Source organism: Rosa chinensis, chromosome 2 (assembly GCF_002994745.2).
Source record: "Rosa chinensis cultivar Old Blush chromosome 2, RchiOBHm-V2, whole genome shotgun sequence".
NCBI lineage: Eukaryota > Viridiplantae > Streptophyta > Magnoliopsida > Rosales > Rosaceae > Rosa > Rosa chinensis.
This window is the reverse complement of record NC_037089.1, coordinates 7,945,685-7,973,575: the sequence shown is the minus strand read 5'-3', so window position 1 is coordinate 7,973,575 and position 27,891 is coordinate 7,945,685. Positions and strand designations below refer to the sequence as shown.

The window sequence follows — 27,891 nt, the reverse complement described above, 5'->3', positions numbered from 1 at the left end:
ATGCATAACATTACTAATCTGGAGATTGAATCGGATTCGGCTGTCCTGGTTCAACTTATGCAAAATTCTGACAATTCTCTGCATCCCCTTGGTTCTATGCTTGCTGGCTGTGATCTACTGATGGCCAAGTTTCAGAATGTCAAGCTGACTCACATCTTCAGAGAATGTAACAGGACTGCTGATGCCCTTGCCAAGAATAGCATTTTTCATGAACTTGGATTGGTCACTTTTGACAATCCCCCTGCTCATGCTGCCCAAACCTTCTTGGATGATTTGTCTGATGTAACTAGAGCTAGGAGGACTGGTTTTTGTTCCAGTTCTTAGTTTCTTTTTTTGCTTTTGTTTGGGCCTTTTAGGTCCCGTTTGTAACCAAAAAAAAAAAAAAAAACAAAAGAGAAGAAGAAGAAGAAGCAGCTCTCAATAGGTAACACTCATCAATTTTGTTTTAGACCTATCTTCCCACTATCCTCCTGTGCCTCTGCCCCAAATCTCATCTAATAATTTTTTTTTTTTTATCACTATAGCTCTGGAAGCCTTAATCCTTCTAGATAATTAAGCTCACTTTCAATGGTATTGTTAAGATGATACATACACACATGTTTCTTTTTTTCTTTTTCAAATCAAACTCGAAGCCGGGTGCCGATATATATACATATATTCATCTAAAACCATAACAGACCGTCACATACACACATGCTTCTTTTGTAAATAAGATATGAAATAAATTATGTCATTAGTTTACTACTTTATTTTTTGTGTAACATTTTGGTTGATTAGTTTTCTCTTATTATTCATATATCATTATACACAACATAAAGAATGGTTATATATATATATATATATATATATACACACACACACACACACACACACACATACAGATCCTATCCAGAGCGGAGCTCCGCTTTGAAAATTAATGTGTGAAGTTCGAGTTTTGGGTCACTTTTCGATCGCATATCCACATCTCGACCGTTCAGTTTTTAGGTACTAGTGTATAGATCGTCTCTGCAAATTTTCAGCCAAAATGATGATCGTTAAGACATTGATAATTGCCTTAAAGCTAGTACGATTCAGGTTGACAAATTCAGTCCATCCATTCGTTTAAGCGAGTTAGATACTTTAACGATCATCAATTTTGCTGAAAATTTTTAGAGATGATCTATACACTAGTATCTAAAAACTGAACAGTCGAGATGTGGATATGCAATCGAAAAGTGACCCAAAACTTGAACTTCACACGTTAATTTCAAAGTGGAGCTCCACTTTGGATAAAATCCATATACATATATATTTTTTGTCACTGATATAGCATTATAGTTGGATCCATACATCCATTGCTTTTAAAGAAGAAGAAAAAAAATTTAACCTACCAAAAACATCATAAGAACTTGTAAAATCTAAACAAATACTAGTAAATCAATCCCTTAGAATCAATCAGAGTCCATATAGAATTTAAACAATCTGTGGATTAAGTAAATCCATGAATTATAAAAACTCTAATCTGAATTGAATACACCCCTAACATAACAATGTCCCGAAAAATCTGTGGGATAGAACTACTTCTGATTTGAAAACAGTTAATTATGCAATCTTTTGTGCAACTTTTTGTTCTTTGGCAAAGCCAGAAGCACAGAAATTAAAAGTTGGGCGTCCAGTTATTAAAATACTCGATCCATGAGAAGGGGAGAAATATCTTGGATTTGATTCTTTGAATATTTTCAATAAGCTAACAACTTGGCAAGTTCATTGCACGTGTTAAGTTGTAGGAGCATAAGAATTTAGAGGACGTAAGAGATGATGGCACCTCGCAACTTAACACATGTTGTGACATGTTGTGATCGGCAACATGTTGGTCTTATTTACAATTGGATATCAGGCCGGCAACCTAGTCCTTGGGGGTGGACCAGTAATTCTTCTGATAAAAAGAAAGTGTATGTCTGCTTTTGTGATTGATGCACGGGCGTAGCTAGCTTATTGCTAGGAGGGTCACTTGACCTTCGCAAACCCTCGTCAGTTCTCATGCCACAGCTTCGGGACAGAGAAAGCCCCCAATGCGCTGCAAACAAACAAGCCCAACCCAACGTAAATTTCAGAAGACAAATTTTACAAGCTCCACCAGAGTCCTCTCGAACCTCCGATACATCCTACTCCTGTCTCGCTCAGCTTCCAAACAGGCGCTGTAGCCGTCCCCTAATTCCCAGGACCCTGTTTGGTTTCCCAGAAAATTAAAGTTTCAATCTGTAACTTTTTTTTTTTGGGTGAAAAATTTCAATTTTGGCGAGTGGGCACTGGGGTTTTGTGAAGGAGTGTTTGACAAGGAAAATCCAGGCATCATTGATCTGCCTAACCGTCATTGCAGTAAGTCACGCTCCGTCAAGCGTTGAAAGTCATATGAGATGAGCTATAAACCACTAGCAATTATAGGCACAGCCGTAAGAAACGTTTTTCTCTAATATTTCGTTTTTTTTATTGATAACTTGAATAAAAATTACAATTTAAGAGGTACCTTATATAAGGTACATAGCATAAACCTAATACAACTAGAAAACATAAAGAACAATTTATTATAGACTAAAACTAGAAAATCTAATTAAACCTGATTAAATAAAAATCGGAAATAAAATCCTAGATACTAAAGAATATTACGCTTTGAATCTCAATCAAGATTTTGCTTGAGAATCCCGATATATCCAAAAGAGTCATTTATGATTAATTTCATCATTAAGAAGCCTATTTGAATACCAATTTCCAATATTCAAATTATTCTTCTTAATGTGAAGACGCTTCTTTCTTTTCGAGATTTTTGGTTGAAATTGACTAAAATTTTGTCCTACATCAGTCTCCTCCACTTGAAAAGAACTCGACCTCGAGTTTCTCTTGTATGCAGCTTGATCACTAGTAGGAATAAAACATGATAAGCCATCAACTTCAATATTCTCGAAATTAAAAAGTATCACCATGAATCCAATACCGTAGACAAGTTTAGAATAAGCATCTTGAAACTTGAACTCCTCCACTTGATAAGGAATGGACATTGACTTCTCCTTGGGTTAATCTTGAACACAATTAGGCATGCATGACATGGGTATCGATGTGATGAATGAATCAGCTTCCTTGTCTTTAATGAGTCTCTTCAATCTTCAAAGTAACTTCTTCATGTTCCTTTTCACATACCTCAGGATGGTCATTCTTGATGTTCTTCCTTCCAGGCTTGATTTTAATTTTGTGCAACTCCCACCTAAATAAATATGTGTTGTCTTTGCAATAACCATCTTTGACGCTTTTATGCCACGGTCTTCCAAAAAGCACATTAGTGTCGTCCATGTTAATCAAATGACAAGTAACCTCTTCTTTATAAAATTTTCCCATAGAGACAGGAACTTTACAAACCTCTGTTACTTGTGCATATTCATCCTCCCCAAATGGAATCCAGTATGGATCACTCAGCTTCACTGTCGGTAATTGAAAATAATTCACAATTTTATTTGCTACAAAGTTCTCTTGTAGACCACTGTCAATTATTACAGAGCATACATTGTCTTTGATGATACATGTAGTTCGGAAGTCGTCGTAATCCGGTGTTGTGAATATCCAACGTTCCATGTTTCTTCTTTTTCTCTTTTTTTTTTTGGATTGATGAGGTTGTCCTAGGGTGAATCCCATGGCATGTTCCTCTTCAACGAAACTTTCTTTAATAGATACTCTACGACCAGCGTCGTTGAGGTTGGTGGTAGTGAACTTCTCCCTTGGATCATCGTCTGCTAATGAGCGGGCGATACCCGCTCTGATACCAAATGATGCGGGAAGGGTGTACACGATAGTAAGAGGCTCCGTCAAGCGTTGAAAGTCATATGAGATAAGTTCGAATCCACTAGCAATTACGGGCACAGCCGTAAGAAACATAGAGAAACTTCTCTAATATTTGTTTTTTTTTTTATTGATAACTTGAATAAAATTATAGTCTAAGAGGTGCCTTATATAGGGCACATAGCATAAACATAATACAACTAGAAAACATAAAGAATAATTTATTGTAGACTAAAACTAGGAAACCTAATTAAAACTGATTAAATAAAAATTGGAAATAAAATCCGAGATACTAAAGAATATTACGCTTGGAATCCCAATTAAGATTTTGCTCGAGAATCCCGATATATCCAAAAGATTAATTTATGATTAATTCCATCATTAAGAAGCCTATTTGAATACCAATTTCCAATATTCAAATTATTCTTCTTAATGTGAAGACGCTTCTTTCTTTTCGAGATTTTTGGTTGAAATTAGCTAAAATCTTGTCCTACATAAAGGTTCGACAATTTTCAGTAGTTTTTGTTGATTTTACAATCTTGTGCTGCGTAAGTGTAATATTCTATTTGGCAATATACATGATAGCAACATTTAATTATTAGATTCAGATTGTCATGCGTACAGGTTTGGTCAATAACATTTAATGGCAATCTAGTAGCATTTCATTGATATGTTTTCTTCATTTTGTTGTTTCCTTTTCAGTTGCCATGTCTTGATTCGGGGAAATCTGAAATCCTTTAGAAGGGACCTCACTGGCCGACTTATTATATGTACCACGGAATTTTCCTTCATTACAGTCTCTGGAGGTAATATTGTTTTTCTAGTACAAATGTTCTTTTGTGGGACATTACATTTTGATATGAAAGCATAGGCTATTTTGAATGTAAACTTGTTTGTTATATAGAAGTTTTTTGCTTTATAGGTGGATATTCCTGGCCCTTTTGGAGAAAGTGATCTAGATGTTTTTGAATCTCTTCCTAATCTTTCTGTACTGAATCTGCACTGAATGGTGTCAATGCATCAAAGATATTTGAAACTGAAACTGAAACTGAAAAGCATGTGGTTGACACGGCGCTTCTGCCACGTCTTTCGGAGTGGACTGCTGATGAGTCTTTTGCCGATCGTGTTATAAATGCAATGCGGCAATATTTAATGACATATAGAGTGATTATAGACTGGCGGACGAAGAGAAGATAGACGAGACCACTGTATTTTATGTTTAATTTCTATATCTTTTTTGGTTTATAAAACATATAGTTTACATGAATTAACAAACAATTGGTACTTTAAGCTGATGATGCTTTGTTTTGGAGTTCCTTGTAGGTATGTGATGGATGAGCTAGGTTCAGCTCTGAGCCAAATTTCAGAGTATCTCCTTTTCTCTTTATGCCAGAGGGGCCATTAGCATCAGCTGTGAGGTTGTCCTTTGTCTTTCTTCATTTATTTTTCTGTTTTCTGAATAGTCTAAAATTCCTATTCTGTTTTCTTTTTTCTTTTTTTGGAAAACTAATTATTGAATTTGTTATTTTCAGTTTCTGTATATTATGGCCAATCAAGAATGTTGAAAAAGGTAATGAATGCGTTCCTGATTATCTTTTTGGTATTGGGGAGGACGAGCAACGTTCTGCCAGATTTACAGCTACACCAGAGAAGTATTTTATTCGGGTATGGTTACCTATTCAAACACTGCGTTTGGGTCAAAGCTATAATTTATTTTAGATTTTGGCTTTTTGAAATACTTGATATTAATTCATATTCTTGGAGCAGGAGTATGAGAAGCACTTGCAAGCAAAAAGTTTTAACTTCTCCTCCGCTGGTGTCATGTCCAACTAAAAGTTTGAATCAAACTGGAAAAAACACTTGACGTGTGTACTTCGATATACCTCAAATTGAAGAACTTTTGACACGTCCAGAATTTGTATTTAGTATGTATTGCAGTTCAATTTTTGTACGACTTGCAATTCTTAAGTTCAAGCTTAATGCGATTGTTCCTTGCTTAATTTTTTAATATATAATTTAACATGCATCTTATTTACTCTGTCTATAACATTTTATTCATTAGATCTATGCTTGTTTTCTCAAGTGAAAAAGAAAAATTCTCCCTGGCTATGTACTTCTTCAAGGACTCTTTCAGAATACTTTTACTCTCTATGTTTTGAAGTTTATATAATCTGACAGTTCTTTCTCTCTGGGTGCTGCATACAGCACCTGATCCAAAGGATGCAGAAATCCTACGGACAGGTGACCAAGTGGATGAGGATATGAAGATTGAAGAAAGCTGTGGGTATAATAGACGATCAGTTCAGAAGGTTAGTAAATACTGTTCAAAAGGTTAGCAAATCAGTCTCACATTGCATTCAAATGCTAGTGTTAATACTAATTCAGTTGATCACTTATTAATCATCAAGGTTCATCATCGTGCTGAACTGCTGATTAATATTGTTTTCTGAAAGTCAAATCTCATACTCTTCTCACCCTACCCCGTAGTGCATACTCATAATTTTGAATTTTTTCCCCTATTACCTGACACTTGGATCTCCTTAGTGGATGCAGCCAACCTATGATCTGGAAACACATCTATCCCAACTTATTGGTGACTATTTTGTATGTAAAAGGGGCTTAACAATATGTGGATCTTAAAAGTTTGGAACATGGCACGAACTATTGATACAACTGTCACTGATAATTTATATGCTATTATTCGGCTCATGGAGACTGGACCAAAGATATGTCAGAAGTATATTGAGCACCCCGCCTTGTTCAAAGTGAGAAAATTTGGTATCCGCTACATAGTTTTACGACAGAGTTTGAACCCTACGAAAATATTTCTTTCTGTTTGTGGCAAGATCCTTTGGTGGATTTGAGTCAGTGGGCCGATACCTGCAGCCTAAAAATAAACTTACTCGGGTTTGGGGCATAGTTTCGCCCATTCCGTAGTCCATAAGGAGAACGAGACCTTATTGGGATCGAGTAGCAGAGATTGAATAAGAAACTTCAATTAATGATCCTTCTAAGGCAAGGAGCAGTCGAAACCCTAGGTGTATAAATACAGGGTTAAGCGGCAAAGTTAAGGACCTCTCTCTCTAATCAATCAATCCCAGCGATTACAAAGTCTCTCCGGAGCAAACCTTCAACCTCGTTGAAACCCGGCGACCGTACTTCCAGTCCTAGTCTCCCCGCGAGCCGACTACTAGTGCTACTGCCATCGATACTACCAGCGAAGCAAGGGTAACGCCCTCGCAACCCAGCGAAGCTAAAGATATGCTTTAGCAAACCCCGTGCTTTCTCATAACTTCCCAGTGATTGCTCTACTCAACCTACAACATTGAGTATCGATTTGGTGACCGAAGAGATCACAGCCAAAGTCTTTATCCGTAAGGCAAAAGTCCTTTCCCGAAAGGCTAGAGAAGAATCCTGTGGCGAGGTTGGTGCTCTCCTCGTCCACAACGCTTGAAGAAGAAGTCAGGTCAAGGGACTACCCCGACGACTGCACCCCACGGTGCTGGCATGCCTGCGCACACGCTCAAAAGAGACAGTTTGCACACCAACTGGTTTTGGAGCCAAACATTTTGGCACACCCAGTGGGACCTGCAATAGTGTCTTTTCGTGAATGTAACCATTGGGAAGTCTAGCGAAAACCCTTACCAAAAGGTTTACGCTAATTGCTCAAAGCATAAGACCTCCAGTTACAGATCGCATTCTCGCGCGGACTGTCGTGGTCTTTCTGAAGAACAAGTGACTCAAAGATTCTCTCGTCAGTCCCAATCATCCAATATGTCAACTGAACAAGGAGAGAATCACCCGACTGTTACTGTGGGTCAGAGTGTTAATACTGATCAAGCCAGCGAGCCTGTTATCCCTACCACTGTCACCACTGTAGTGGAGAGTGGAGAAAGAGAGGTTTTCGCTCCAAAGCCTATTCCAGAAGGAGCGACCTCCGAGGTAAGGTTTGCGATCATCATGGAAAATATTGAAAATCATCGCAAGAAGATAGCCGCTGATTTTGAGAAAGAGACTGCAAAGACAGATAAGCTCATACGCGAACTAGATCAGCGCATTACCCGACATGCGAAGGATACTAGATAACAGATCGCACAATCAGAGAACACAATAAGGGCCTATGCCGCGAGTATTGCTAGCGAGCAGAATCAGTGTGAAAGAGAAATCATGGAGGCGATCACGAACCAAACCAAGCAGACGGCGTCAGTTATGGCGGGTCTTCGCAAAGATGGTGCTAAACTAGCAACCGAGGTGGCCATGCAAAGAGCATAATTGACCCAGGCGAGAGAAGTGTTGAACAAAGCTTTAAGGGATCCTAATGCTATCCTTGGCTCTCTTGGCCAGCCATCCGGTTCAGGCAAGTATATGCCACCAAATCAACGTGAGAAGACTAGCAGCAATGTTGTTTCTCCCTCAGCTACTGTTGCTACTACACCGCTGAAGAATAAAGAGCAAGCGCTAGTTATTGGCGGCAGCAAGGAAAAGACTGCCTCGTCAAGTGGACAGGCCACCAGACAGAAGCATCAGGCCTCGAAAGTCGTGGGAACTACATCTAACTCGGCTACATTCGTTCAGTACGACAGCGATGGGGCAGAAAACGTGTATCAGGAACTGCCAGGGAGTTATTATGGGATTGATCATACCAGCAACCCGATTAAGATAACAGCCTTGTCAAAGGAGACGCCTATGCCAATAGTGACTCTTCAGCAGCAGGCTACTACCCGCATTGTACACGTCGGAGAGGGACCGGCGACTGTAAACCAAACAATACCTGTGTAGGCTACTCGCCAGACTGTGGTGACACCACCTTCTCCTCCGGGTCTAGAATACGTAAGACGTGATGAGGTAGAGGAGATGATCAGGTTGGCTAACCCTAAGGCCCAGCCGGATGGGGTCTATGAGGGACCTTTCCCACCACATGCTCGCACCTTTTCCCAGGGGTTATAAGAATATCATATTTTCTACTTTTTTAGGGGAAGATACCGAGGATGCAACGACACATCTGGCCAGGTTTAGGGTACAATGTGGCTAGTACCAGAATGATGATATCCTTAAATGCTGGATCTTTGGTATTTCTCTTTCAGGAGCTGCCTTTAGATGGTTTTCCAAGCTCCGACTGGGAATAATGGCAGATTGACCCACAATGGAACTGCTTTTTCAAGAAACTTTCGGAACCATCGAGCCAGAAGTAGACCTGGCTTCTCTCACCCAGATGTCCCAGCAGCCTACAGAATCAGCGGTGGCCTACCTTCAACGCTTTCAGATCCAGAAGGCCAAGCTGAACGTCATCCTGCCCGAGAAAGAGTTAGTCAAGCTGGCAGTCAAGGGTTTGGAACCACGTCAACGGAAGAAGCAGCATGGCAGGATGATCCAGTCGATGGGAGAACTCATCATAGAGGTGGGCAGCTTCGAACATCTCCTCAGAGAAACAGATGAAAGGAAGAATGCATCCAGGGGGACATACGTGCCTGGAAAACATCGTACCATAGCAGCCCTGAGCTACCAGCCGGCTACCTACGACCCTTACTACCATCATAACAATGAAGAAGTGGTCCAAGATGACGACGAGGAAGAGGAGAATGATATCGCTGCCTACGAGCTAACCGAAAAAAAGAATCTAGCCTTGAAGTAACTGAAAATTTCCAAGGAACCTGTTAAGCTCAAATCGGTGGCTTTCACCAAACCTGAGTTCGCGACATATACGTATGATGCCAACAAGGCGCATGAGATTCTTGACGAAATGATTGCCGTGAAGATGGAGAAGACTGATTTTGGACCTTTTCCTCGACCAGAACAACTGAAAGGGAAGAAGCACTGCAAGTTTCATAATTTGTGGAATCATAACACCGCGGACTGTGTGAAACTCAAATACCAGATTCAGGTATGGCTTAACAATGGCAGTTTGCAGGTGGAAGCTCCGGTCATGGCGGCAGCGCTAGTAGACCTAGACCCCTTCCCTGATACTGGGATCAATATGGTCTATGTGAATTGGACCAAGCAGAGGCAGAGGAAACCGACTTTGGATTTGAGCTCAAAAGAGCGAGGTGAAGAGTCCGCTGCGGACGAAACACCCCCAAAGGATAAAGCTAAATCAATCAGTCGAGCCTCGCCCGTGGTCCTGTGCTCGCGATGCAAAGAAGAATGCGGCATTCAAGTATCGCATGAAGAGGTCGAGCAAACATATCGCTTTGGCTCTCTACCGCCAGTCAAGTGGGCTTCGTCATCGCGGAACTATCAGCCTTCTAGCCCGAGAGAAAAGGAGAAAATGGGGTCACCACCATCCCCAAAGGACTCCAATTTGTTTAGGTAGCTGAGAGCGGCCGCGGCTGATCAGAAGCATGAGGAGAAGACCACGAACAAGTGCAAAGATGTGCTGACCAAGCCTTACATCCCACCGGCGCCAACCGCCACCATCAAGGAAGGAAAATGGCACACCACGGAAAAGGGGAAGGCAGTGGAAATAAGCACTTCCAAGAAGAGGAAACTGCAGTACAGGTTTGGGGAAGCTAAACATGCTCTAAAGGATATGGACCAGGACCTGATTAAGCCTTCGCAACTAGTCAAGTCACCTGAGCAGTATCATAGAGAAATGGAGGCATTAGCTGCTAAACCGTTGAGGTCCCCGCAGCTTTAGCAAACAAGCGAGTTCGCTAACAGGGGCATCTAAGCCCAGTGTTTTTTGCAGGATTGCTGAGGAGCGGACATCGCCGAGCGTGCGAAAGGAGAGTTCACCAACTCGGCGACCACATGTCAGGCGCAAGTTATTTCGCGAAGAACCGGAAGTCAAATCTTCAGTCTTTGAGAGACTGAGGGGCAAGGACAGGACTACTGACGTACATCTTACAGTGGAGATCCAAGAAGGTCCAGAGTATAGTCGTTACTGCCCCAGATGAGTGCATGGCAAGGGAACCGAAACCAGCAACTCCTAAACATGCTTCCGTGGTACAAGAACATGAGCAATGCGAGGTAAAGGGCCTCATAGAAGGATCGCTGGTAGATTGTTTGGCTAAGCAGTTCCAGGCTGATACCCCTATTGAGGAACCTAAGCTTAACTTGGAAGATGACATGGAGGAGACAGATATGACTGACACCTCTTGCAATATGGTTTATGTGCTCCCTGCGAGGTATGCACTACCAGTCGCCGCTCAGGATTGTGTGGAAGCTGAAGGAGAGACTGCGCAGTCATTGCAGGTCACATCAGCGGCCGCGACACCTGTGGAAGAAGCTGTCTTTTGTGAGACAAAGGAGGCTTCGAACAAAGGGCCCTTCATGAACTTTTCCAGGCCAACGCCAGCTATGGTCCAACACATGAGACCACTATATATCACAACAGAGGTTGGCGGTACCAAAGTTAGTAAAATCATGATTGATACCAGAGCCGCTATTAATGTCGTCACTACCAGGACCATGCACTTGCTCGGGATCAAGAGGGAGAAGATCCAGTCTACATCCCTTACGCTCAAGAATTTCGCGGGAACTGTGACGAAGACCTTAGGGTTACTGTTCTTACGCATTAAGGTTTGCCCAGCGGAGGGAGTGTATGCTTTCTTTGTGACAGATTGCTATGCGGCCTACAGTGCTATCTTAGGTAGAGACTGGATACACAGGAGTTACTACGTACCATCAACACTTCATCAGGAGCTGGTTATGTGGAACAGAGAAACAGACACAGTTGAGGTGATCAAAGCGAACCCTCATCCATTCCCAGTCTCCACGAACTATGTAGATGCTAGGTACTATTTGGAACCCATCACTCCATTGCAGGTTAGTGGCATCGATGATAAAGGCCGCCCCACAGGGGTGATGGCCTCTGAATTGGCACAGTGGGGGCTTACGCTCGCAAAAGAAGGCCTAAAGAGGCCTGGCCATGCTGTGCCCAAATCCTTGAATGATTAATGGATTGCGACCTCTCAGGGGAGGAGATAAAGGCCTTCCACTCTCTATACGAATGACTGTCATCATACTTGGTGGAAAAAGAGGCTTACTATCGAATCGTGACCTTGGAGGTCGTCAATGAAGAGCTTTCTGATCAGGAGCGAGAGGATGAAATAGATATTCAGCTTGCTCCGGCAGCACTGGACGATACGCCTCCCAAAGTCAGAGACCCTAATGAAAAAGTTAATCTGGAAACAGTAGACGAGCCTATGGAAGTGGCTATCAGTGCTTACCTAGAGCCTAGCGAGAAGCAGAGGCTCACCGATTTGTTACTAGAGTTTAAGGATTGCTTTGCGGAGAAGTATGAAGACATGCCCGGCCTATCACCGGATTTGGTTTGCCATCAACTACCAACACTCCCGGATAAAAGGCCTGTGAAATAAGAGCCATGAAGAATGAATTCAGAAACTCAAGTTCTCGTCAAAGAGGAGGTCGAAAAAATGCATAAATCAGGCATTATCAAGATCGCCAAATACAATCAGTGGCTATCTAATATAGTGCCTGTGCGCAAGAAGAACGGCAAGATAAGGGTCTGCGTGGATTACAGAGACCTCAATCGCGCTACACCTAAAGATGTCTACCCCATGTCGGTCGCGGACATGTTAGTAGACGCCGTAGCAGGACATGAATTGTTGTCCTTCATGGATGGCACTGCAGGGTATCACCAAATTCCGGTCGCTGAAGAGGACAGACACAAAACCGCATTCCGGTGCCCTGGGTTCGCGGGTGTTTTTGAATACGTGGTCATGCCCTTTGGACTGAAGAATGCTGGCGCAACATATCAGAGAGCCATGAACCTAATCTTCCATGATATCCTGGGGAAGATTTTAGAGGTATACATCGATGACGTAGTTGTGAAATCTCGGAAGAGAGGGGACCACATCGCAGGTCTCAGAAAGGTTTTCGAGCGAATGCGACGACACAAGCTCAAGATGAATCCCGCTAAATGTGTTTTTGGGGTTCAAGCAGGAGATTTTCTGGGATTCATTGTCCATCAGCGAGGAATTGAGGTTTCTGAAGATAAGGCGAGTGCAGTCAGCAACGCGTCTCCCCCGCGAATGAAGAAAAAATTACAGCGTTTGCTGGGTAAGATCAATTTCCTGAGACGCTTCATTTCTAACTCTACAGGTAAAATCCATCCTTTCTCGCCATTGCTGAAGTCGCAGGGACAGAATGAGTTTGTATGGGAGCCTAAACATCAAAAGGCTTTCGACAGAATTAAGAATTACCTAGCAAGCCCGCCAGTGCTGGTTCCGCAGAGGGCCGAATTTCCATTGAAGTTATATATCTTCGCGGCCGAAGCTTCCATCGGCAGTTTACTCGCCCAAGATGATGAAGGGGGTATCGAGCATGCTATATTCTACCTCAGCCGGACACTGACAGATTGGGAGACAAGTTACACTCCTATGGAAAAACTGTGTCTTACTTTGTACTTCTCAGCGTGCAAGCTGCGGCACTACATGTTATCCTTTACTACCTGCATCATCGCCCAAACTGATCTGGTCAAATACATGTTGTCGCGACCTATTTTGAGAGGCCGCATTGGCAAATGGGTACTGGCCCTTTCTGAATTTTCGCTACAATACGTACCTCAAAAAGCTATAAAGGGACAGGCCATCGCGGACTTTCTGGCACATCATCCTACGTTGGAGATACCCGCAATGAAGGAGCTAGAGATAGCTTCCGCCAATACATCTTGGCCAGATTTAGCGCGCATCCCAGAATACGCAGTGTGGTATCAAACCACAGTCTCCTTGCAGCCTTGGGTATTATTCTTTGATGGCTCAAGAACTGAAACGTTAGCAGGGGCAGGAATTGTTTTGGAGAATCTAGCGGGCGATCGTTTCTCTTATTCTTTCCAACTGGAGTTTAAATGTACGAACAACCAGGCAGAGTACGAAGCTCTTATTATCAGGCTAGAGATATTACTGGAGCTGGGGGTGAGGGATGTTCAGATCCGCGACGACTCTCAGCTTGTAATAAATCAGCTTTAAGAAAAATATAGATGTGTAAGTTGGTTGCTCGTACCATATTTGAATCGCGCCATTGAGCTTCTAGATCAATTTGATGACGCCGATTTGGAATACATCCCTCGCGAACCCAATTTTGCAGCCAATGAGCTCGCTCAGCTGGCCACAGGCATTACATTGAAGTATGGGGTTCGCGAGTGTATTCTGAAAGTCGAGCGTCGCACACTACCTTCTTGGCTCGCACGACCTGATCCGCCCGATGATCCAATTGTCGTAGTGCTAGAACTTATTGATGTTGATTGGCACATCTCGCTGATCGATTACCTCAAGCGACTAGGCCCTACAGTGACAAGAAGATTCGCTTTCTCGCCTTGAATTACTTCCTCAGGGGTGATGAGCTGCGACAACGTGGGGAAGATGGTATAGACTTCCGGTTTGTCTATGGCCGCAAAGCAAAACGATTAATGCGTGAAGCGCATACAGGGGTATGCGGAGCCCATCAAGCAGGACCTAAGATGCGCTAGCTCATTAGGAGGCATGGCCATTACTGGCCCAGCATTTTGAAGGATTGCATCTCATTCGCCAAAGGATGTGAAGACTGTCAAGCACATGGTCAAGTCCAGCATGTCCCTAACATTCCCATGCAACCTATAATTAAGCCTTAGCCTGCGCGAGGCTGGGCATTGGACTTGATTGGGATGATTCACCCCCACTCTTCTCTCCAACATAAGTTCATCATCGTGGCTACTGACTTCTTCACCAAGTGGGTTGAAGCCGAACCTTTGAAGGAGGCCTCTGGTGCCACCATCTACCAGTTCATTTTTTGTAACATTATCTGTAGGTTTGGTATCCCCGAGGTGCTCGTTTCAGACCGGGGGGCAGCGTTCATGGGAGGTCCTGTCGAGCAGCTTTGCAATGATTTCAGAATCCAGTTTATCCACAGCACTCCATATTATGCTCAGTCCAACGGTCAAGCGGAAGCTAGCAACAAGATTATTATTAACCTGTTAAAGAAGATGCTGGTAGAGAACCCTCGACAGTGGCACGATATGTTGTATGAGACACTCTGGGCTTATCGTACGTCCAAGAGGAATCCCACCGCTACGACACCATTTGCACTCATGTTTGGTCATGACGCTGTTTTACCCTTGGAAATCAACGTTCATTCCCTACTCGTACAAGAGCAGCATCACTTGATCGCTGAAGATTACGTCCAAGCAATGTGGCAAGAACATGAAGATTTGAGTGAGCAGCGCTTAGCGGCTTTGGATAATTTGGTAATGGAGAAACAGCGTATCGCCTACGCCTATGATAAGAGGACGCGTGGTCGTAGTTACAAATGAGGAGACCTGGTTTGGAAAGCGATCTTACCCCTTGGCGAGAAATTAACCGGCCGCGGTAAGTGGACTCCGCGATGGGAGGGACCCTTTGTTGTTCATCGTATCCTGGAACGCGGGGCTTTTCACCTCAAAGACGTGGATGGCGACATCCATCGCAACCCCATCAACGGGCAATTTTTGAAGAAGTACTACCCTAGTGTTTGGGAGTTCGAGGATCCACCTGATCAACCTTCTCCCTAGACAAGGGGTCAACTATAATCTTCATCAGTTCGCGTCCATTACCCTTGTATTTCTTCAAGCTTTTTCTTGAGGCCTTCGACTCATGTATTTGCTTCCCCGATGAACATTGGGGGGCAACTCTATATATATTCAGGCCTATACATGAGGCCATATGTTATGTATTCATCAGACATAACATCAGATATTTTTTTTTAAGTCTATATTCATACTTGTTTATCCTTGACAATTTATGTGTTAAGAATGTACATGGTGGCCTATACATGAGGCTTTATTATTCAGGATAATAATTTTTGCAATTTTTCATTCATAAAGTGGCTTTGCGGCCAAAGGCATACAAAAAACAGATCGACATGGTTACACTTGCAATTATAAGGCCAAATGTGGCTTTGAAAATCTTAAGGAACACAAATTTTAAAAGTTGCTGGATCTGGTTACGGCAAAGGGGATCTGGGCAGTACCGCCGGTGCTCTTCCTCTCTTCACCCAGATCATCCTCCGATCTAAGTCGCAACTACTATCGTCTGTACCGAAGGAAGAGGGAAAGGAATAATCCATCATACCCCTTCCAGGAGACTGTCCTTCGGGTTGGAGATGGTATCCAGAGCGAGCCCGACTCACAACCACATCTACCTCCAGGGGAAAAACATAAGCCTCGTAGTCGAACCCCGGAGGTAGACCGCGGAGGAAGAGTAGTAGGCCTCAAAGTGGCCTTCCGCCCTTCTCCCTCCTGCTCCAAGCGGACAATCGGAGGAGACGGACTCCTTAGAATCTGGTTCTGCCGCGTTAGGAGCGTGGCATGTTCTTCGGTTTAACTGAGACCAGCAAGTTCATCCGGATTCCCAGAAACCAAAGACATGCCACTGGACCTGAGATTAGGCCATGAGGCCTACCCAGGTCTTGAGATTAAGCCATGAAGCCTATGAATTTGTGGCTAAGGGTGAGATCATGGGAAGAAGATTTTAGAAACTGAAGGAAGAGTAGCAAGCCTTGCGAGGCTATCTCTGGAAAAGACATAGTTGTTTGGCTTCATGCTTTCCCTAGGGGCGGGTATTTATAGTTCTAGCCACAATAATCTCAGCAGCGTGATGAGCAGTTGAAGTACTTTCAACGCCATCAATGAGAGAATCAATGGAATTGAATGCTAGAATCTCATAAATGAAAGAAATTGAAACCGCGTGGGAAGCGGGGAAGTCTTCAAGGAGAAAACAGCCCAATTTGGAATTATCTTTTCAACAGTTTCGATGTTAATAAAGAGATGATAAGCTACGGAAATGTGAAGTAATATTTGGGCCAAACATAGTGGGCTAAATATTTAACTTAATGATAATAATATTGTTTGTACAAAAAGGGCCTAACATAAGAGGCCTAAAGTTTTCGGCCCGCATGGGTCAAGCGAAGTAAATGTTCATCCAGGCGGAAGTTGGCATTGGCAGTAGCTCGCTCCGCTTGCCGGGCCGCTTCGCGAGCTTGAGCCAGGTTTTGAGACAATGCTTCAAAGGCTGCTAGGGGTTGTTCCAACAAGGGTTCCTCATGCTCAAGCCGGGCCGTCACCGCAGTCAATTGGGCTTGAAGTTCCTGGATTTGGGTCCAAAGGTGATTTTGCGTAACCCGCAAGTCTCTAACGAGGATAGCCCTATCTCCCAAGAAGTCACGGGATGTATCTGTTTGTTATGCGAGTCCCCGATAGTGGGCTTGAGCTTGTCTGGCTTGCGCGGTTGCGGCCGCTCGTTCATTGATCCATTGGGGAAGATTCTGTAATAGCTCATATATCTCGGTGAACTCAGCCTCAGTGATGGATCGCTCGCGGAGAAGAACCATTAAGTACTCCTAAGCTCTGGCGGACGCGCCCAGTAGTAGGATCTCGGGACTCAGAAGGCGTTGTAGCCCATCCCTCGCCTCATCTATAACTCCGGGAGGGGCCACTTCAAGTACGCAAACTAACCTTTCCAGTCTGGAAAGGGGCTCAGGCAATGGACCTGGAACAGCAGCAGCAGCGTGGGCCTCATGAGGCTCTATAGAAGGGGCCGCTTCCGGCTCCGGTTCAACGTTCACTCATTCTCCCACTTCAGGATCATGGGGGGCAGGCTCCTGGAAAACCACGTCTTCACCGACAGGGTCGGCAGGATCGGCGACAAGTGCCTCCGCAGCGATAGTTGTTTCCCCGACAGGATCAAGACTCTGTGGTTAAGGAAGAATTATTAGAGTGCACAGAGAGTACAATAAGGACTAAGGCATTATACTCAGGAAGAGACTATACCTCTATGGCCGGAGGCTTGCGAAGAATTGCTATCGGCGCAGGCTCTTGAGTTGCTTCACCGGGAATTAGGCCAGGCGCTATCTGTGCTAGGGGTTGCGCGGCGATCGGTTCCTCAAGCGGTGCATCTGAAGGGGCTGTTCCTTCTTCCAATTCAGGTGAGCTATCGTCTATGACCTGCACCGGAATTGACGCCAATTGTGCATCGCTCGCGATGCTGGCAAGAGGTGGAGGATTACCGGAATCAGTGGGCGCTTGGGCCTGCGACGCAGATGTCCCTTCACCAGTGGCCGAAGAACCTTCCCCAGCTTGTCTAGAGGACCGACGACGAACCTGCGAGCAAAGACAGTTATAGGAATTGGACTGAAGGGGCCAATAAATTCTAATGTAGGTTTCTCGTTTCTTACCAGTCAATCAGCAATTGGTACATCCTCTTCCCATGGGTCAGTGCCAGGGTCCGAGCGGTTGCGCTTGTAAGCCAAAGCAGCGGCAACCTGTCAGATTCAAAGGATTAGATTTAGCTCACAGAGAAAGCACAGTCCTAAGAACAAAGGGTTCTTACTGTCTGCGGATTATCATCATCAGAAGAAGAATCTTCAACTTCGGGCTCCGCGATCACCGTCTTCTGCTTTCCAGACTGGCCAGTGGCTGGGGAAGCGCTGGTTGCGTGATTGCCAGAAAGTGGCACATTTCCCTGACACAGCGAAGAGTGAGTGAAAGGAAAGGAGTAAAAGAAGATACAAAATATGAACTAAGATACTTACTTCTGAAGGGGGCTCGCGGATTACGATAACAGCCTGGGCTTGACGTGGAGCTCGCACCGGTTGTGTTGCTGGAGGAGGCAGGGATCGTGCAACATCCTCAGAGAAGCGAGCGAGCATTTCAATGTCGGCAGTATATAGGTTTCTCAGTTCTCCGAAGATGGCTGCAAAGAGCTCGTCATCCCGCTGAGTCCAGCAATTGACAGAAACCTCTTTCCACTAGTCTTCGTACCCTTCCTCAGTCCCCTCCACAGCGTCGATGTCTGTAGCCCAGTCGGGAAGATCAACTAGCGCGAGCATACTTTGCGCCGGCACAGGCCCAGTTGGGGGCCCGAATCTACGCCAAGATGTGTTATAGTTCCTAGCGTCGTATAGAGGAAATGGCAACAATTGGACAAGGCCAAATTGGCGGGCGAAGTGGTTAGGAGCGTAAAGCTCGTAACTAAGTTCTTCAGCAGTGATCCTGATATCTGAGCAGGAGATCGTGCGGTGAAAAGCCAAGCGCGCGCAATCAATGTAGCGAGAAGCGCCGAGAAGAAACTCGTTTTCAAGCGGAGGCGGGAACCTTCTCCCCAATATTATATCACAGTATGGCATCTCATCCAAAAGGTACAGATAGGTAAAACATTCGGAGTAAGGAGGGGATGAGTACCTTTCCTCACGGCTGAACCATTGACCCAAGAGTTGGTCAGCCGGTGGAAGCAGCGGGATATCATCGCGGCGAAAGAATGGAAAATAAGTCTGGATCCAGAAGTCCAAAATCCAGAAGGGGCCAGATATGCTAGTCTCAAAGGGATGCATAGTGGCCTGATATAAAGTACGATAGAGGGCACCTAGCACTGGTTGCCCGAGCCCGACGTTGCGGCCGTTATAGAGGGCTATCGGCAGGAGAGTCCAAGTACCAGTGGGCTTGCAAGAGGAAGTGCAGAAGATGAATTTGCAGAGCCAATACTCCAAGAAAGCGATTCCGCCGGTCGCATTGTGCTCCTGACTGTAATATGCCAACCATCGTGGGTAGGAGCCACTATGAGCGCTGCAACCATGTTGGGCCATGGTCGAGGTGAAGGTGACATAATCAAATTGACCATGTAAATAAGGTTCGCCATCGATGGGTAAGCCAGTGATGGTAAAAATGTCCTGCAAGGTGATGCCCATTTGGCCAAATCTAAAATCAAAAGTGTTTATGGCAGTATTCCAGAAACAAAGAAAGGCAGCGAGCTGCGAACGATTGCCGCCACGTGGAAGACGAAAGCATAGATCAATGGTATGTGTAATACCTGCTGCATTCCAGCGAGCCAGATCTCGCACCCATGTTTCACGATACCAAGAAAGTTCTGCTGGGCTAATAGAGGACGGCCAATGCCCTATTTTGGCTCGGTGGTTCTGGGCACCCCAACTACTGAAATCTCCAGGAGTCCTTCGGAGGACTGGAATGGGCCGACGGACAGGTAGGCCATAGAGAGCGATAGCGTCAGCCGGAATAGCGTCTTGCGGCGCTGGCCCTAATCCGGTTTGATGGTCGGAGAATTGAAGGAGCAAGGGCCGATGGATGGATGTGTGGAGATGAATGCGGGTACCGATGTTGGTTCCCCAAGTATGAGCAACCTTTTCATTCAATTCTTCCTCTTGATCGATAACTATCTTCTTTGGGGGAGCCATTTATGGGTTTCTGCGAGGGAGATGTTAGAGGAAAATGGGTTTCTTCTGGGTTTAAGAGACTGAAAGGGTTTCTGATATGATGGGTCCTATGCGGTCGAAGGTTTAAATAAGGAATTTTTTGAGGGAAACGATACGACAGAAAGGCGTTTTGCAAACGAAAGGACACGACCTTCATTAATGACATCGTTTCAAGCGACCGGTGCGTCGTTTTAGTCCCCTTCAATCAGTTACATCTTCGTGGGCCTGATTTCGGGGCCTGGGGGGCAATGTTTGAGCCCAAAAGTATTTTTAGCAAGATCCTTTGGTGGATTTGAGTCAGTGGGCCGATACCTGCGGCCCAAAAATAAACCTACTCGGGTTTGGGGCATAGTTTCGCCCATTCCGTAGTCCATAAGGAGAACGAGACCTTATTGGGATCGAGTAGCAGAGATTGAATAGGAAACTTTAATTAATGATCCTTCTAAGGCAAGGAGCAGTCGAAACCCTAGGTGTATAAATACAGGGTTAAGCGGCAAAGTTAAGGACCTCTCTCTCGAATCAATCAACCCAACGATTACAAAGTCTCCCCGGAGCAAACCTTCAACCTCGTTGAAACCCGGCGACCGTACTTCCAGTCCTAGTCTCCCCGAGAGCATCCTGCTAGTGCTACTGCCATCGATACTACCAGCGAAGCAAGGGTAACGCCCTCGCAACCCAGCGAAGCTAAAGATACGCTTTAGCAAACCCCGTGCTTTTTCAGAACTTCCCAGTGATTGCTTTGCTCAACCTACAACGTTGAGTATCGATTTGGTGACCGAAGAGATCACACCCAAAGTCCTTATCCGTAAGGCAAAAGTCATTTCCCAAAAGGCTAGAGAAGAATCCTGTGGCGAGGTTGGTGCTCTCCCCGTCCACAACGCTTGAAAACGAAGTCAGGTCAAGGGACTACCCCGACGACTGCACCCCACGGTGCTGGCACACCTGCGCACACGCTCAAAAGAGACAATTTGCACACCAACTGGTTTTGGAGCCAAACACTTTCAGACACTTTCTGTGTATGCACTATGCACACTGTCGATACTGAGTAGATTCTTTCTCAATGCCAGTCATATGAATGTGCTTATTTAACCGCGCGTCTGTAGAGTTTGTCTGCGAGTTACCTTCTTAAAGTCTATCTATGAGATGTCTCCATTAAAGTAGTTATTTTCATTTCAGGTTAGACCGGCAAACAACCAATAATATTCTTTAGACAAGCACAGTTTTTTTTTTTTTTTTGAGTATGACACTCACTTTACTATTATGGTATGTCTTGCAAACTATGTTGTAGATTCAAAGAGTACACACTTTGAAGTTTTCTATGTGTTTTGCTTCATAATCAATTTACCATGTCTTTCAGAACTATCGAGGGACCCTTAATCATGTGAACACGTCGGAATTTGTGATAGAATTTGAACAGGAGCACCAAGGTATGAATGTATGATCACCTGTCTAGTTTATTTCATTACTTGCTTCTCTCCGAAGTGAAAAGGTTTCCACAATTTTTAGCATGCTTACTCTTATTTTTATTCTTGTGTTTGCTGTAGTTAAATGGTCTGAATAGGGATGACAATAATCCCAGTCGAGTATTCGACCCTAATGGAGAGAAATTTGGGGGAAATCGGGTAACGGGGATGGGGACCCCCAGTATTCGAATTCTGAAATCAGGTATGGGGCGGGGATGGTATTTTGATTCCCATCCCCATACCCACCCAATAAGAATTATCTAAAATATATATATACATTTTTTTTTGATATTATATATAAATAAATGTAAACTTCATCTTTTTGTCAGTATTTAAATCCTGTCAATATATTTTTGATATTATTCAGTTCACCTTGTTGGAGTTGTTAAGTTATACTAAGCAGTTGATTGTGGAATTTTTTTGTCAAATGCAGACTTTTATTATTCTATTTTAAGCGAGACTTATATTTGTTTTTGTTTGATTGAAATAAAGAATTTATCTTATGTTGATGTTTGATTTTAACTTCCTACTTTATAATCAATAATTATTTGTATAAATTTTTATATAATAAATTAGTAATATTGTAAACGAGGATTGGGGCGGGTACGGGGACCTAATTCCCCATGGGGAAGGGGACGGGGAATCCCCAGTTTCTTATTACGGGGATTGGGACGGGTAAGAGGATGGTGAATGAAGTCGAGTATGGGAATGATAATTTAATCTCCTTACCCTACCCTCTCATTGCCATCCCTAAGTCTGATATTCACTCTAAAGTAAAAAAATAAAAAATAAAATGATCCGATCAGTCTTTGAGGCAGCTGCAAAAGCGCACCTTGAGATGCAAAGTCCAACGACGAGGGCCATGAATGGTGTGGATGTCATGCTTGATACTCCTTTCCAGCCAAAGTTACTGGAGGTTTGTATTGCCACTTGCCAGCAATTTCTTGTCCTTCATTTTCATTATCGATGACAATGCTTTGAAGTCTAAGCTTTTGCAAATTGAGGATTTGCTGTCTGTTTTGTAGGTGACTTACTGTCCTGACTGTACAAGAGCATGCAAATATGATATGGAGGCAGCTCGTGACTTTTACATCTTTGGTTGTCTCTTTTTGAATGAAACCACTCATGTTCATTATAATTGAGCTATAGAGCAAGAGTGCTATTGTCACAATGGCATACGGGAAATTTTAGGTTATCATCAAGCCATATTATTACCAAACTTGCTGTCCTATGGAAAGTTTTTAACAGAATTGAGCTTTTAGATCTATCATATCATTTATGAGATGTCACTTCAGACTAAAAAGAAATTGGGATGTATATATTTGAACAAGTTTGGGATTCAATCATTATAATGCTTTCAATTTCGACTGCTGTTATAAAATGAAAGCAAAAGTGTTTCAGAAAAAGAGAGAGTTTGGACGCACGGAGATAGTGTGTCTATTCATCTCACCATGAGGGGGTTTATATAGGAGTACATGATGTATACAAATAGGCAACGTTTAATAACAACGTCAATTACTCCTATTCAGAATTCTATCAATCACTAATCTATAGTGAAAGGCATATATGACTCTCCATCTATTTACATGATATTAGCCATAACTATTTACAACACTCTCCCTTGGATATTTCATGTCAATAGTTTTGCCTAGGCTGAGCGCTTCTAAGTTGCCTCGTCAAAAACCTTGCCAAGTAATAAAAACTCTGTGGGAGAAAAACAACCTTGGTCGAATGAGAAAAGAGCACAACGCGCGTGAATGTGGAGTAGTCGTATCACAACAGAGATAGGTGAAGTCTTCTTATCAATATCATAAGTAGATAGTATGTCTACGAGAGGTATGCATTAGAGTTGCTACACCAAAACCATGCCCGGTAAACCTAGTGGGAGAAACCCGTGGTCGAAGGGAAAAGATGAGCAAATGCATATATGTCAAATCAAAGCATCTTCAGGATGCAGTAAGTGGGGTGACCATGCTAAAGATGTGCCTCGTCAAAACCTTGCTAGGTAACAAAACCCAGTGGGACAAAAATAACCCTGGACGAAGGATGAAAAGAGTACACGATGGTCAAGTGAGTATGCTTCAGGATACTCCCCCCTGATTTCGACTCCCCCTGAAAATTATATGTTAGGTAATTCAGATAGTTTACGTAGACCAATACCTTGAACATGCTTCTGGAATGTAGACTTTGGTAGTGACTTGGTAAAGAGGTCTGCACGATTGTCTTCAGATCGAATCTGTTTGACTTCAATCTTCTGATGCTCTTGTTGTTGCTGATTGAAGAAGAATTTCGGTGCAATATGTTTGGTGTTGTCTCCTTTGATGAAACCCGTCTTCATTTGCTCAATACAAGCAGCATTATCTTCGTGGATAGTGGTTGGTTCATCAGTAGTGGAATACAGTCCACATGTGCTTCGAACATGCTTTGTGATGGCTCTCAACCATATACATTCACGTACTGCTTCGTGAAGAGCTAGAATCTCAGCATGATTCGAAGAGGTAGCAACAAGAGTCTGTTTTGTAGAGCTCCAAGAAATTGCAGTATTCCCAATAGTAAAGACATAACCAATTTGGGAACGCGCCTTGTGCGGTCTGATAGATAGCCTGCATCAGCATATCCAACAAGGCGAGCATCATTCTGAGGATCAAGGGGATTTGATCCATTTCTTGATGCTTAGGGATGGAATAAGCCCATATCGGTCGTACCTCTAAGGTAGCGAAAAATGTCTTTTATGCCATTCCAGTGGCAGCGTATTGGCGCAGAGCTATATGTAGCTAACAAGTTCACAGAGAATGAAATGTCTGGTCTAGTGCATTGAGCCAAGTATAATAATGCGCCTATTGCACTTAGATATGGGACTTCTGGTGCTAATATCTCTTTGTTATCATCTGCAGGACGAAACGGATCTCTCTTAGGATCTAGACTTCGAACAACCATGGGAGTGCTTGAGGGCTTTACTTTATCCTCATTAAAACGTCTTAACATCTTCTGGATGTAGTTTGATTGATGAAGTAGAATGCCATCAGCACGGTGCTCGAGCTCCAGGCCAAGGCAGTAATTCTTTCTCCCAAGATCTTTCATCTCAAATTCAGACTTCAGGTGCTTTGCGGTTTCTTAGATCTCTTCAGGAGTACCAATCAGATTCATGTCATCGACATAGACCACCACAATTGCAAATCTAGAACTTGTTTTCTTAATAAACACGCATGGGCATAGTTCATTGTTTACATATCCCATCCCGATCAAATATTCACTTAGATGGTTATACCACATCCATCCGGATTGTTTTAATCCATAAAGTGAACGCCTCAAACGAATGGAGAGCGTGTTCCGTGGTCTAGAATTATTTGCATCGGGTATCTTAAGTCCTTCAGGAACTTTCATGTATATCTCTGTATCAAGATCCCCATAAAGATAAGCTGTGACCACATCCATTAGCTGCATACTCAGTTTTTCAGAAACTACCTGTAGATACCTCTACTAGCAAGGCTAGTTTGCTACCTCACCAAGCATAAACAACACCCTCATGGGATCAAACCACTACTTGCAACTTGTACCCCTATGTTCAAGCTACGCTACGGTATCCGGAAGTCGCAAATCCGTCGCCGAGAAGCCACCTTTCCGGCCTTGCCAACATGCCCTCACAAATAGGCTTTCTAGACTAGAAATGGTGGTTGCTTGTCCCACATCGAAAACCATGTAAAGGAGATGGCTTCCTTCACCTATAAAAGGAATGCCTCCTCCCACAACTCAAACAATCCCATTACATCTCTTGTAATCTTGTTAGGCTGCAAGGCTCGACACACTAGTGCACATTCAAGTGGACGTAGTTTCCTGCTAAGGCGGGAAACGAACCACTATACATCTTGTGTCAATTTCTCTCTCTCTCTCTCTCTCTCTCTCTCTCTCTCTCTCTCTCTCTCACACACACACACACACACACTAAAGCTAACTAGAGATCCCACGGATCACTAACGTTAACATTGGCACCGTCTGTGGGAAGCCGACACACAAAGGCTTCGTCACCTACCATGAGCTAAGTCTGCTTAGCAGAACTCAAAGAAATTCTTCCCTCCTTCTTTGAGCCATTTCAAATTCATTGGTCACCCGTTTGTCTTTAGTCATTCTTGAGTCTTCATTAGTTCCCAGAGAGTTCATGTTTGAATTTGTGCTTCTTGGAAACATGATCAACATTACTTTAGCGGTAAAACCAGAGCAGAAATTCTCATCTTAAAGGGCTAGTCAACACCGGTCAACTCCCAGGGGATGGTCAACGCTGGCAGAAGCTGATCAAAACACCAACATATGGGACGGTCAAGGCTTGGTCAACGCCCATTAAGGCTGATCAATGGCTGGTCAACGCTGAACCACAAAAAAAAAAAAATTCTATTTTACTCTGGACACCCAAGAATTTGCTCTTGGTACCCAGCCTTCTTCGATTACATCCAACAACCAAGCATCCGCTAAGCTTCATCAGCGGCAAAATTCCTCCGCTAAGCTACATCAGCGGCATCGGCAAACTTTCTCCTAGAATCGGCATTCAAATCACCCTGCTTCGTCGTTGATCACCACTCTTTGGTGTTCACCTCCCTCGCTGCCCGCACTTCGGCGGCCGCTGCACTTCATTCGATTAAACCAAACTTGAGGTCATCTTAGTTGATCAACCAGCCCCAACTATCCGTGCAGGTCTCCAGCCCAGAGTTCCTCTAGCCACCTCACCGCTGGCCACATCGCCGCTGGGCTTCACCGCTAGGAGTCACAGCTGACCAAAGCTCCTCTATCGCCAGTGCACCATTAGCTAGCGAGCCTACCTCCAGCGAGCCATCCGCCAAAGTGCCAATCACCAACAGACCTGTAAAATGTAGCAACTAGCTTCAACGAGCACACCCCTCCACCGCTAGCCCTGGCCCGAACAGCCTCCGCTAGCCTCAGCTAGACACAGTTCTGCCAGCCACAACCGCCAGTAAAGCTCCGCTCCGCGAGCTTCACAGCTGGCCAAGGCTCCGCCGAGCTTCTTCCACTAGCAACCTCTGCCGGCAGAGCTCCGCCAGCCACAACGCCTCTAGGAGCAACCGCTAACCAAAGCTCCGCTCCGCCGAGCTTCACCGCTGGCCAGGGCTCAGCCGAGCTTCCACTGCTAGCATCCTCCGCTACCCGCCATTGACCCCACAGCTCCTCTAAGAGGCACCGCTGACCGAGCAGTTCTACCGCCGGATTGTTCACCGCTGACCCCCAAGAGCATCGTTGCAATTCGACGATCATCATCGAGCGAAATCTAGTCTGGTCCAGGTCTCCACCAAGTTCCCGCTAGGAGACGCCGGCGGCAAAACCTCCGCCAGCTGCAAAACCAACGGTCAAAACTGATCTAGCGTCGAGCACCTCTGCTCCACAGTCCAGAGTCTCCGCCCAACTCCGAGGCTCCGCACCTCTGCTGATGTCCCAAGGCTACCGCTGGCCAAGAGCTCCGCTGTCCAACCTCCGCTCCGGTTGGACAAATATTGCTACAGCTTGACAACTCTCTCTCCACACCCAGAAAACTACTCTGGGCATCATGGCAACTCTATTATCACCGCTAAACAATCCATGTCAACTCCGAGCGTTCAGGCAATCGATCAGCGGTATCTGGGCTATATTCTTCACACCCAGTCATCGAGCAATTTGCTCTGTACACCGACAAGCTAAGTTTCCCATCGATTGATAATCTCCTCATTACTATATAAGCAACACATGCTTCTGCCTTTTGCATAATTTGGGCGACACCTGCCTGCACTGCTGCACATGCATTTCACACATATAAATGTTTATGTATGGCCCGCTTATGCCTCTCCCTTCAGCTATTGACACATTCACTTCCTATTAAGCTACGTTTCAAATAAACAACTATATGTTTAACTTATTTGCCATTTATCTCCTAGAGAGATGTGCACTGAGCTAGTGCGTCATACGTCATAAGTCTCAAGTCTCATGACTGGTCTTGTCATACAATTGCATCTAATACCATGGGCTATATATATATATATATATATATATATATATATATATATATAGTTGTGGTCCAACTTGATTAAACAGAGCATGCCCACAGACGGACTAGCTGCGGAAGTCAACCAAGCATATATGGCTGGGTCAAAATTTCAAACTAATGTGCATGCAGAGCATATCCACGTTTAATTAAATTGCAAACTTTATCAAGCTTTATCTTAAAGCCCACATATGTGCACTATGCTTAGATCACCTCAATCTTGCATATATGGCTCTACATCCCACTAAAATGGCACTCTAACATTTCAAAATAGCATGAACTTTGGTCCATACCCAATCTAATCAATCTATTACAATGCTTCTTTGACATTTCACTATCACTTTCAAATCCACATTAGCGGCACACCGTCAAATATGTCATTCGTTATCATTACCACTACTTGGCTTATACACTTTGCTTACA

The 27,891-nt window shown here is 44.1% G+C and overlaps 1 pseudogene; it reads left to right on the top strand.

Moving 5' to 3' along the window:
• Positions 1 to 22,588, top strand: LOC112183601 (annotated as a pseudogene).
• The last annotated feature ends 5,303 nt before the right edge of the window (positions 22,589 to 27,891 follow it).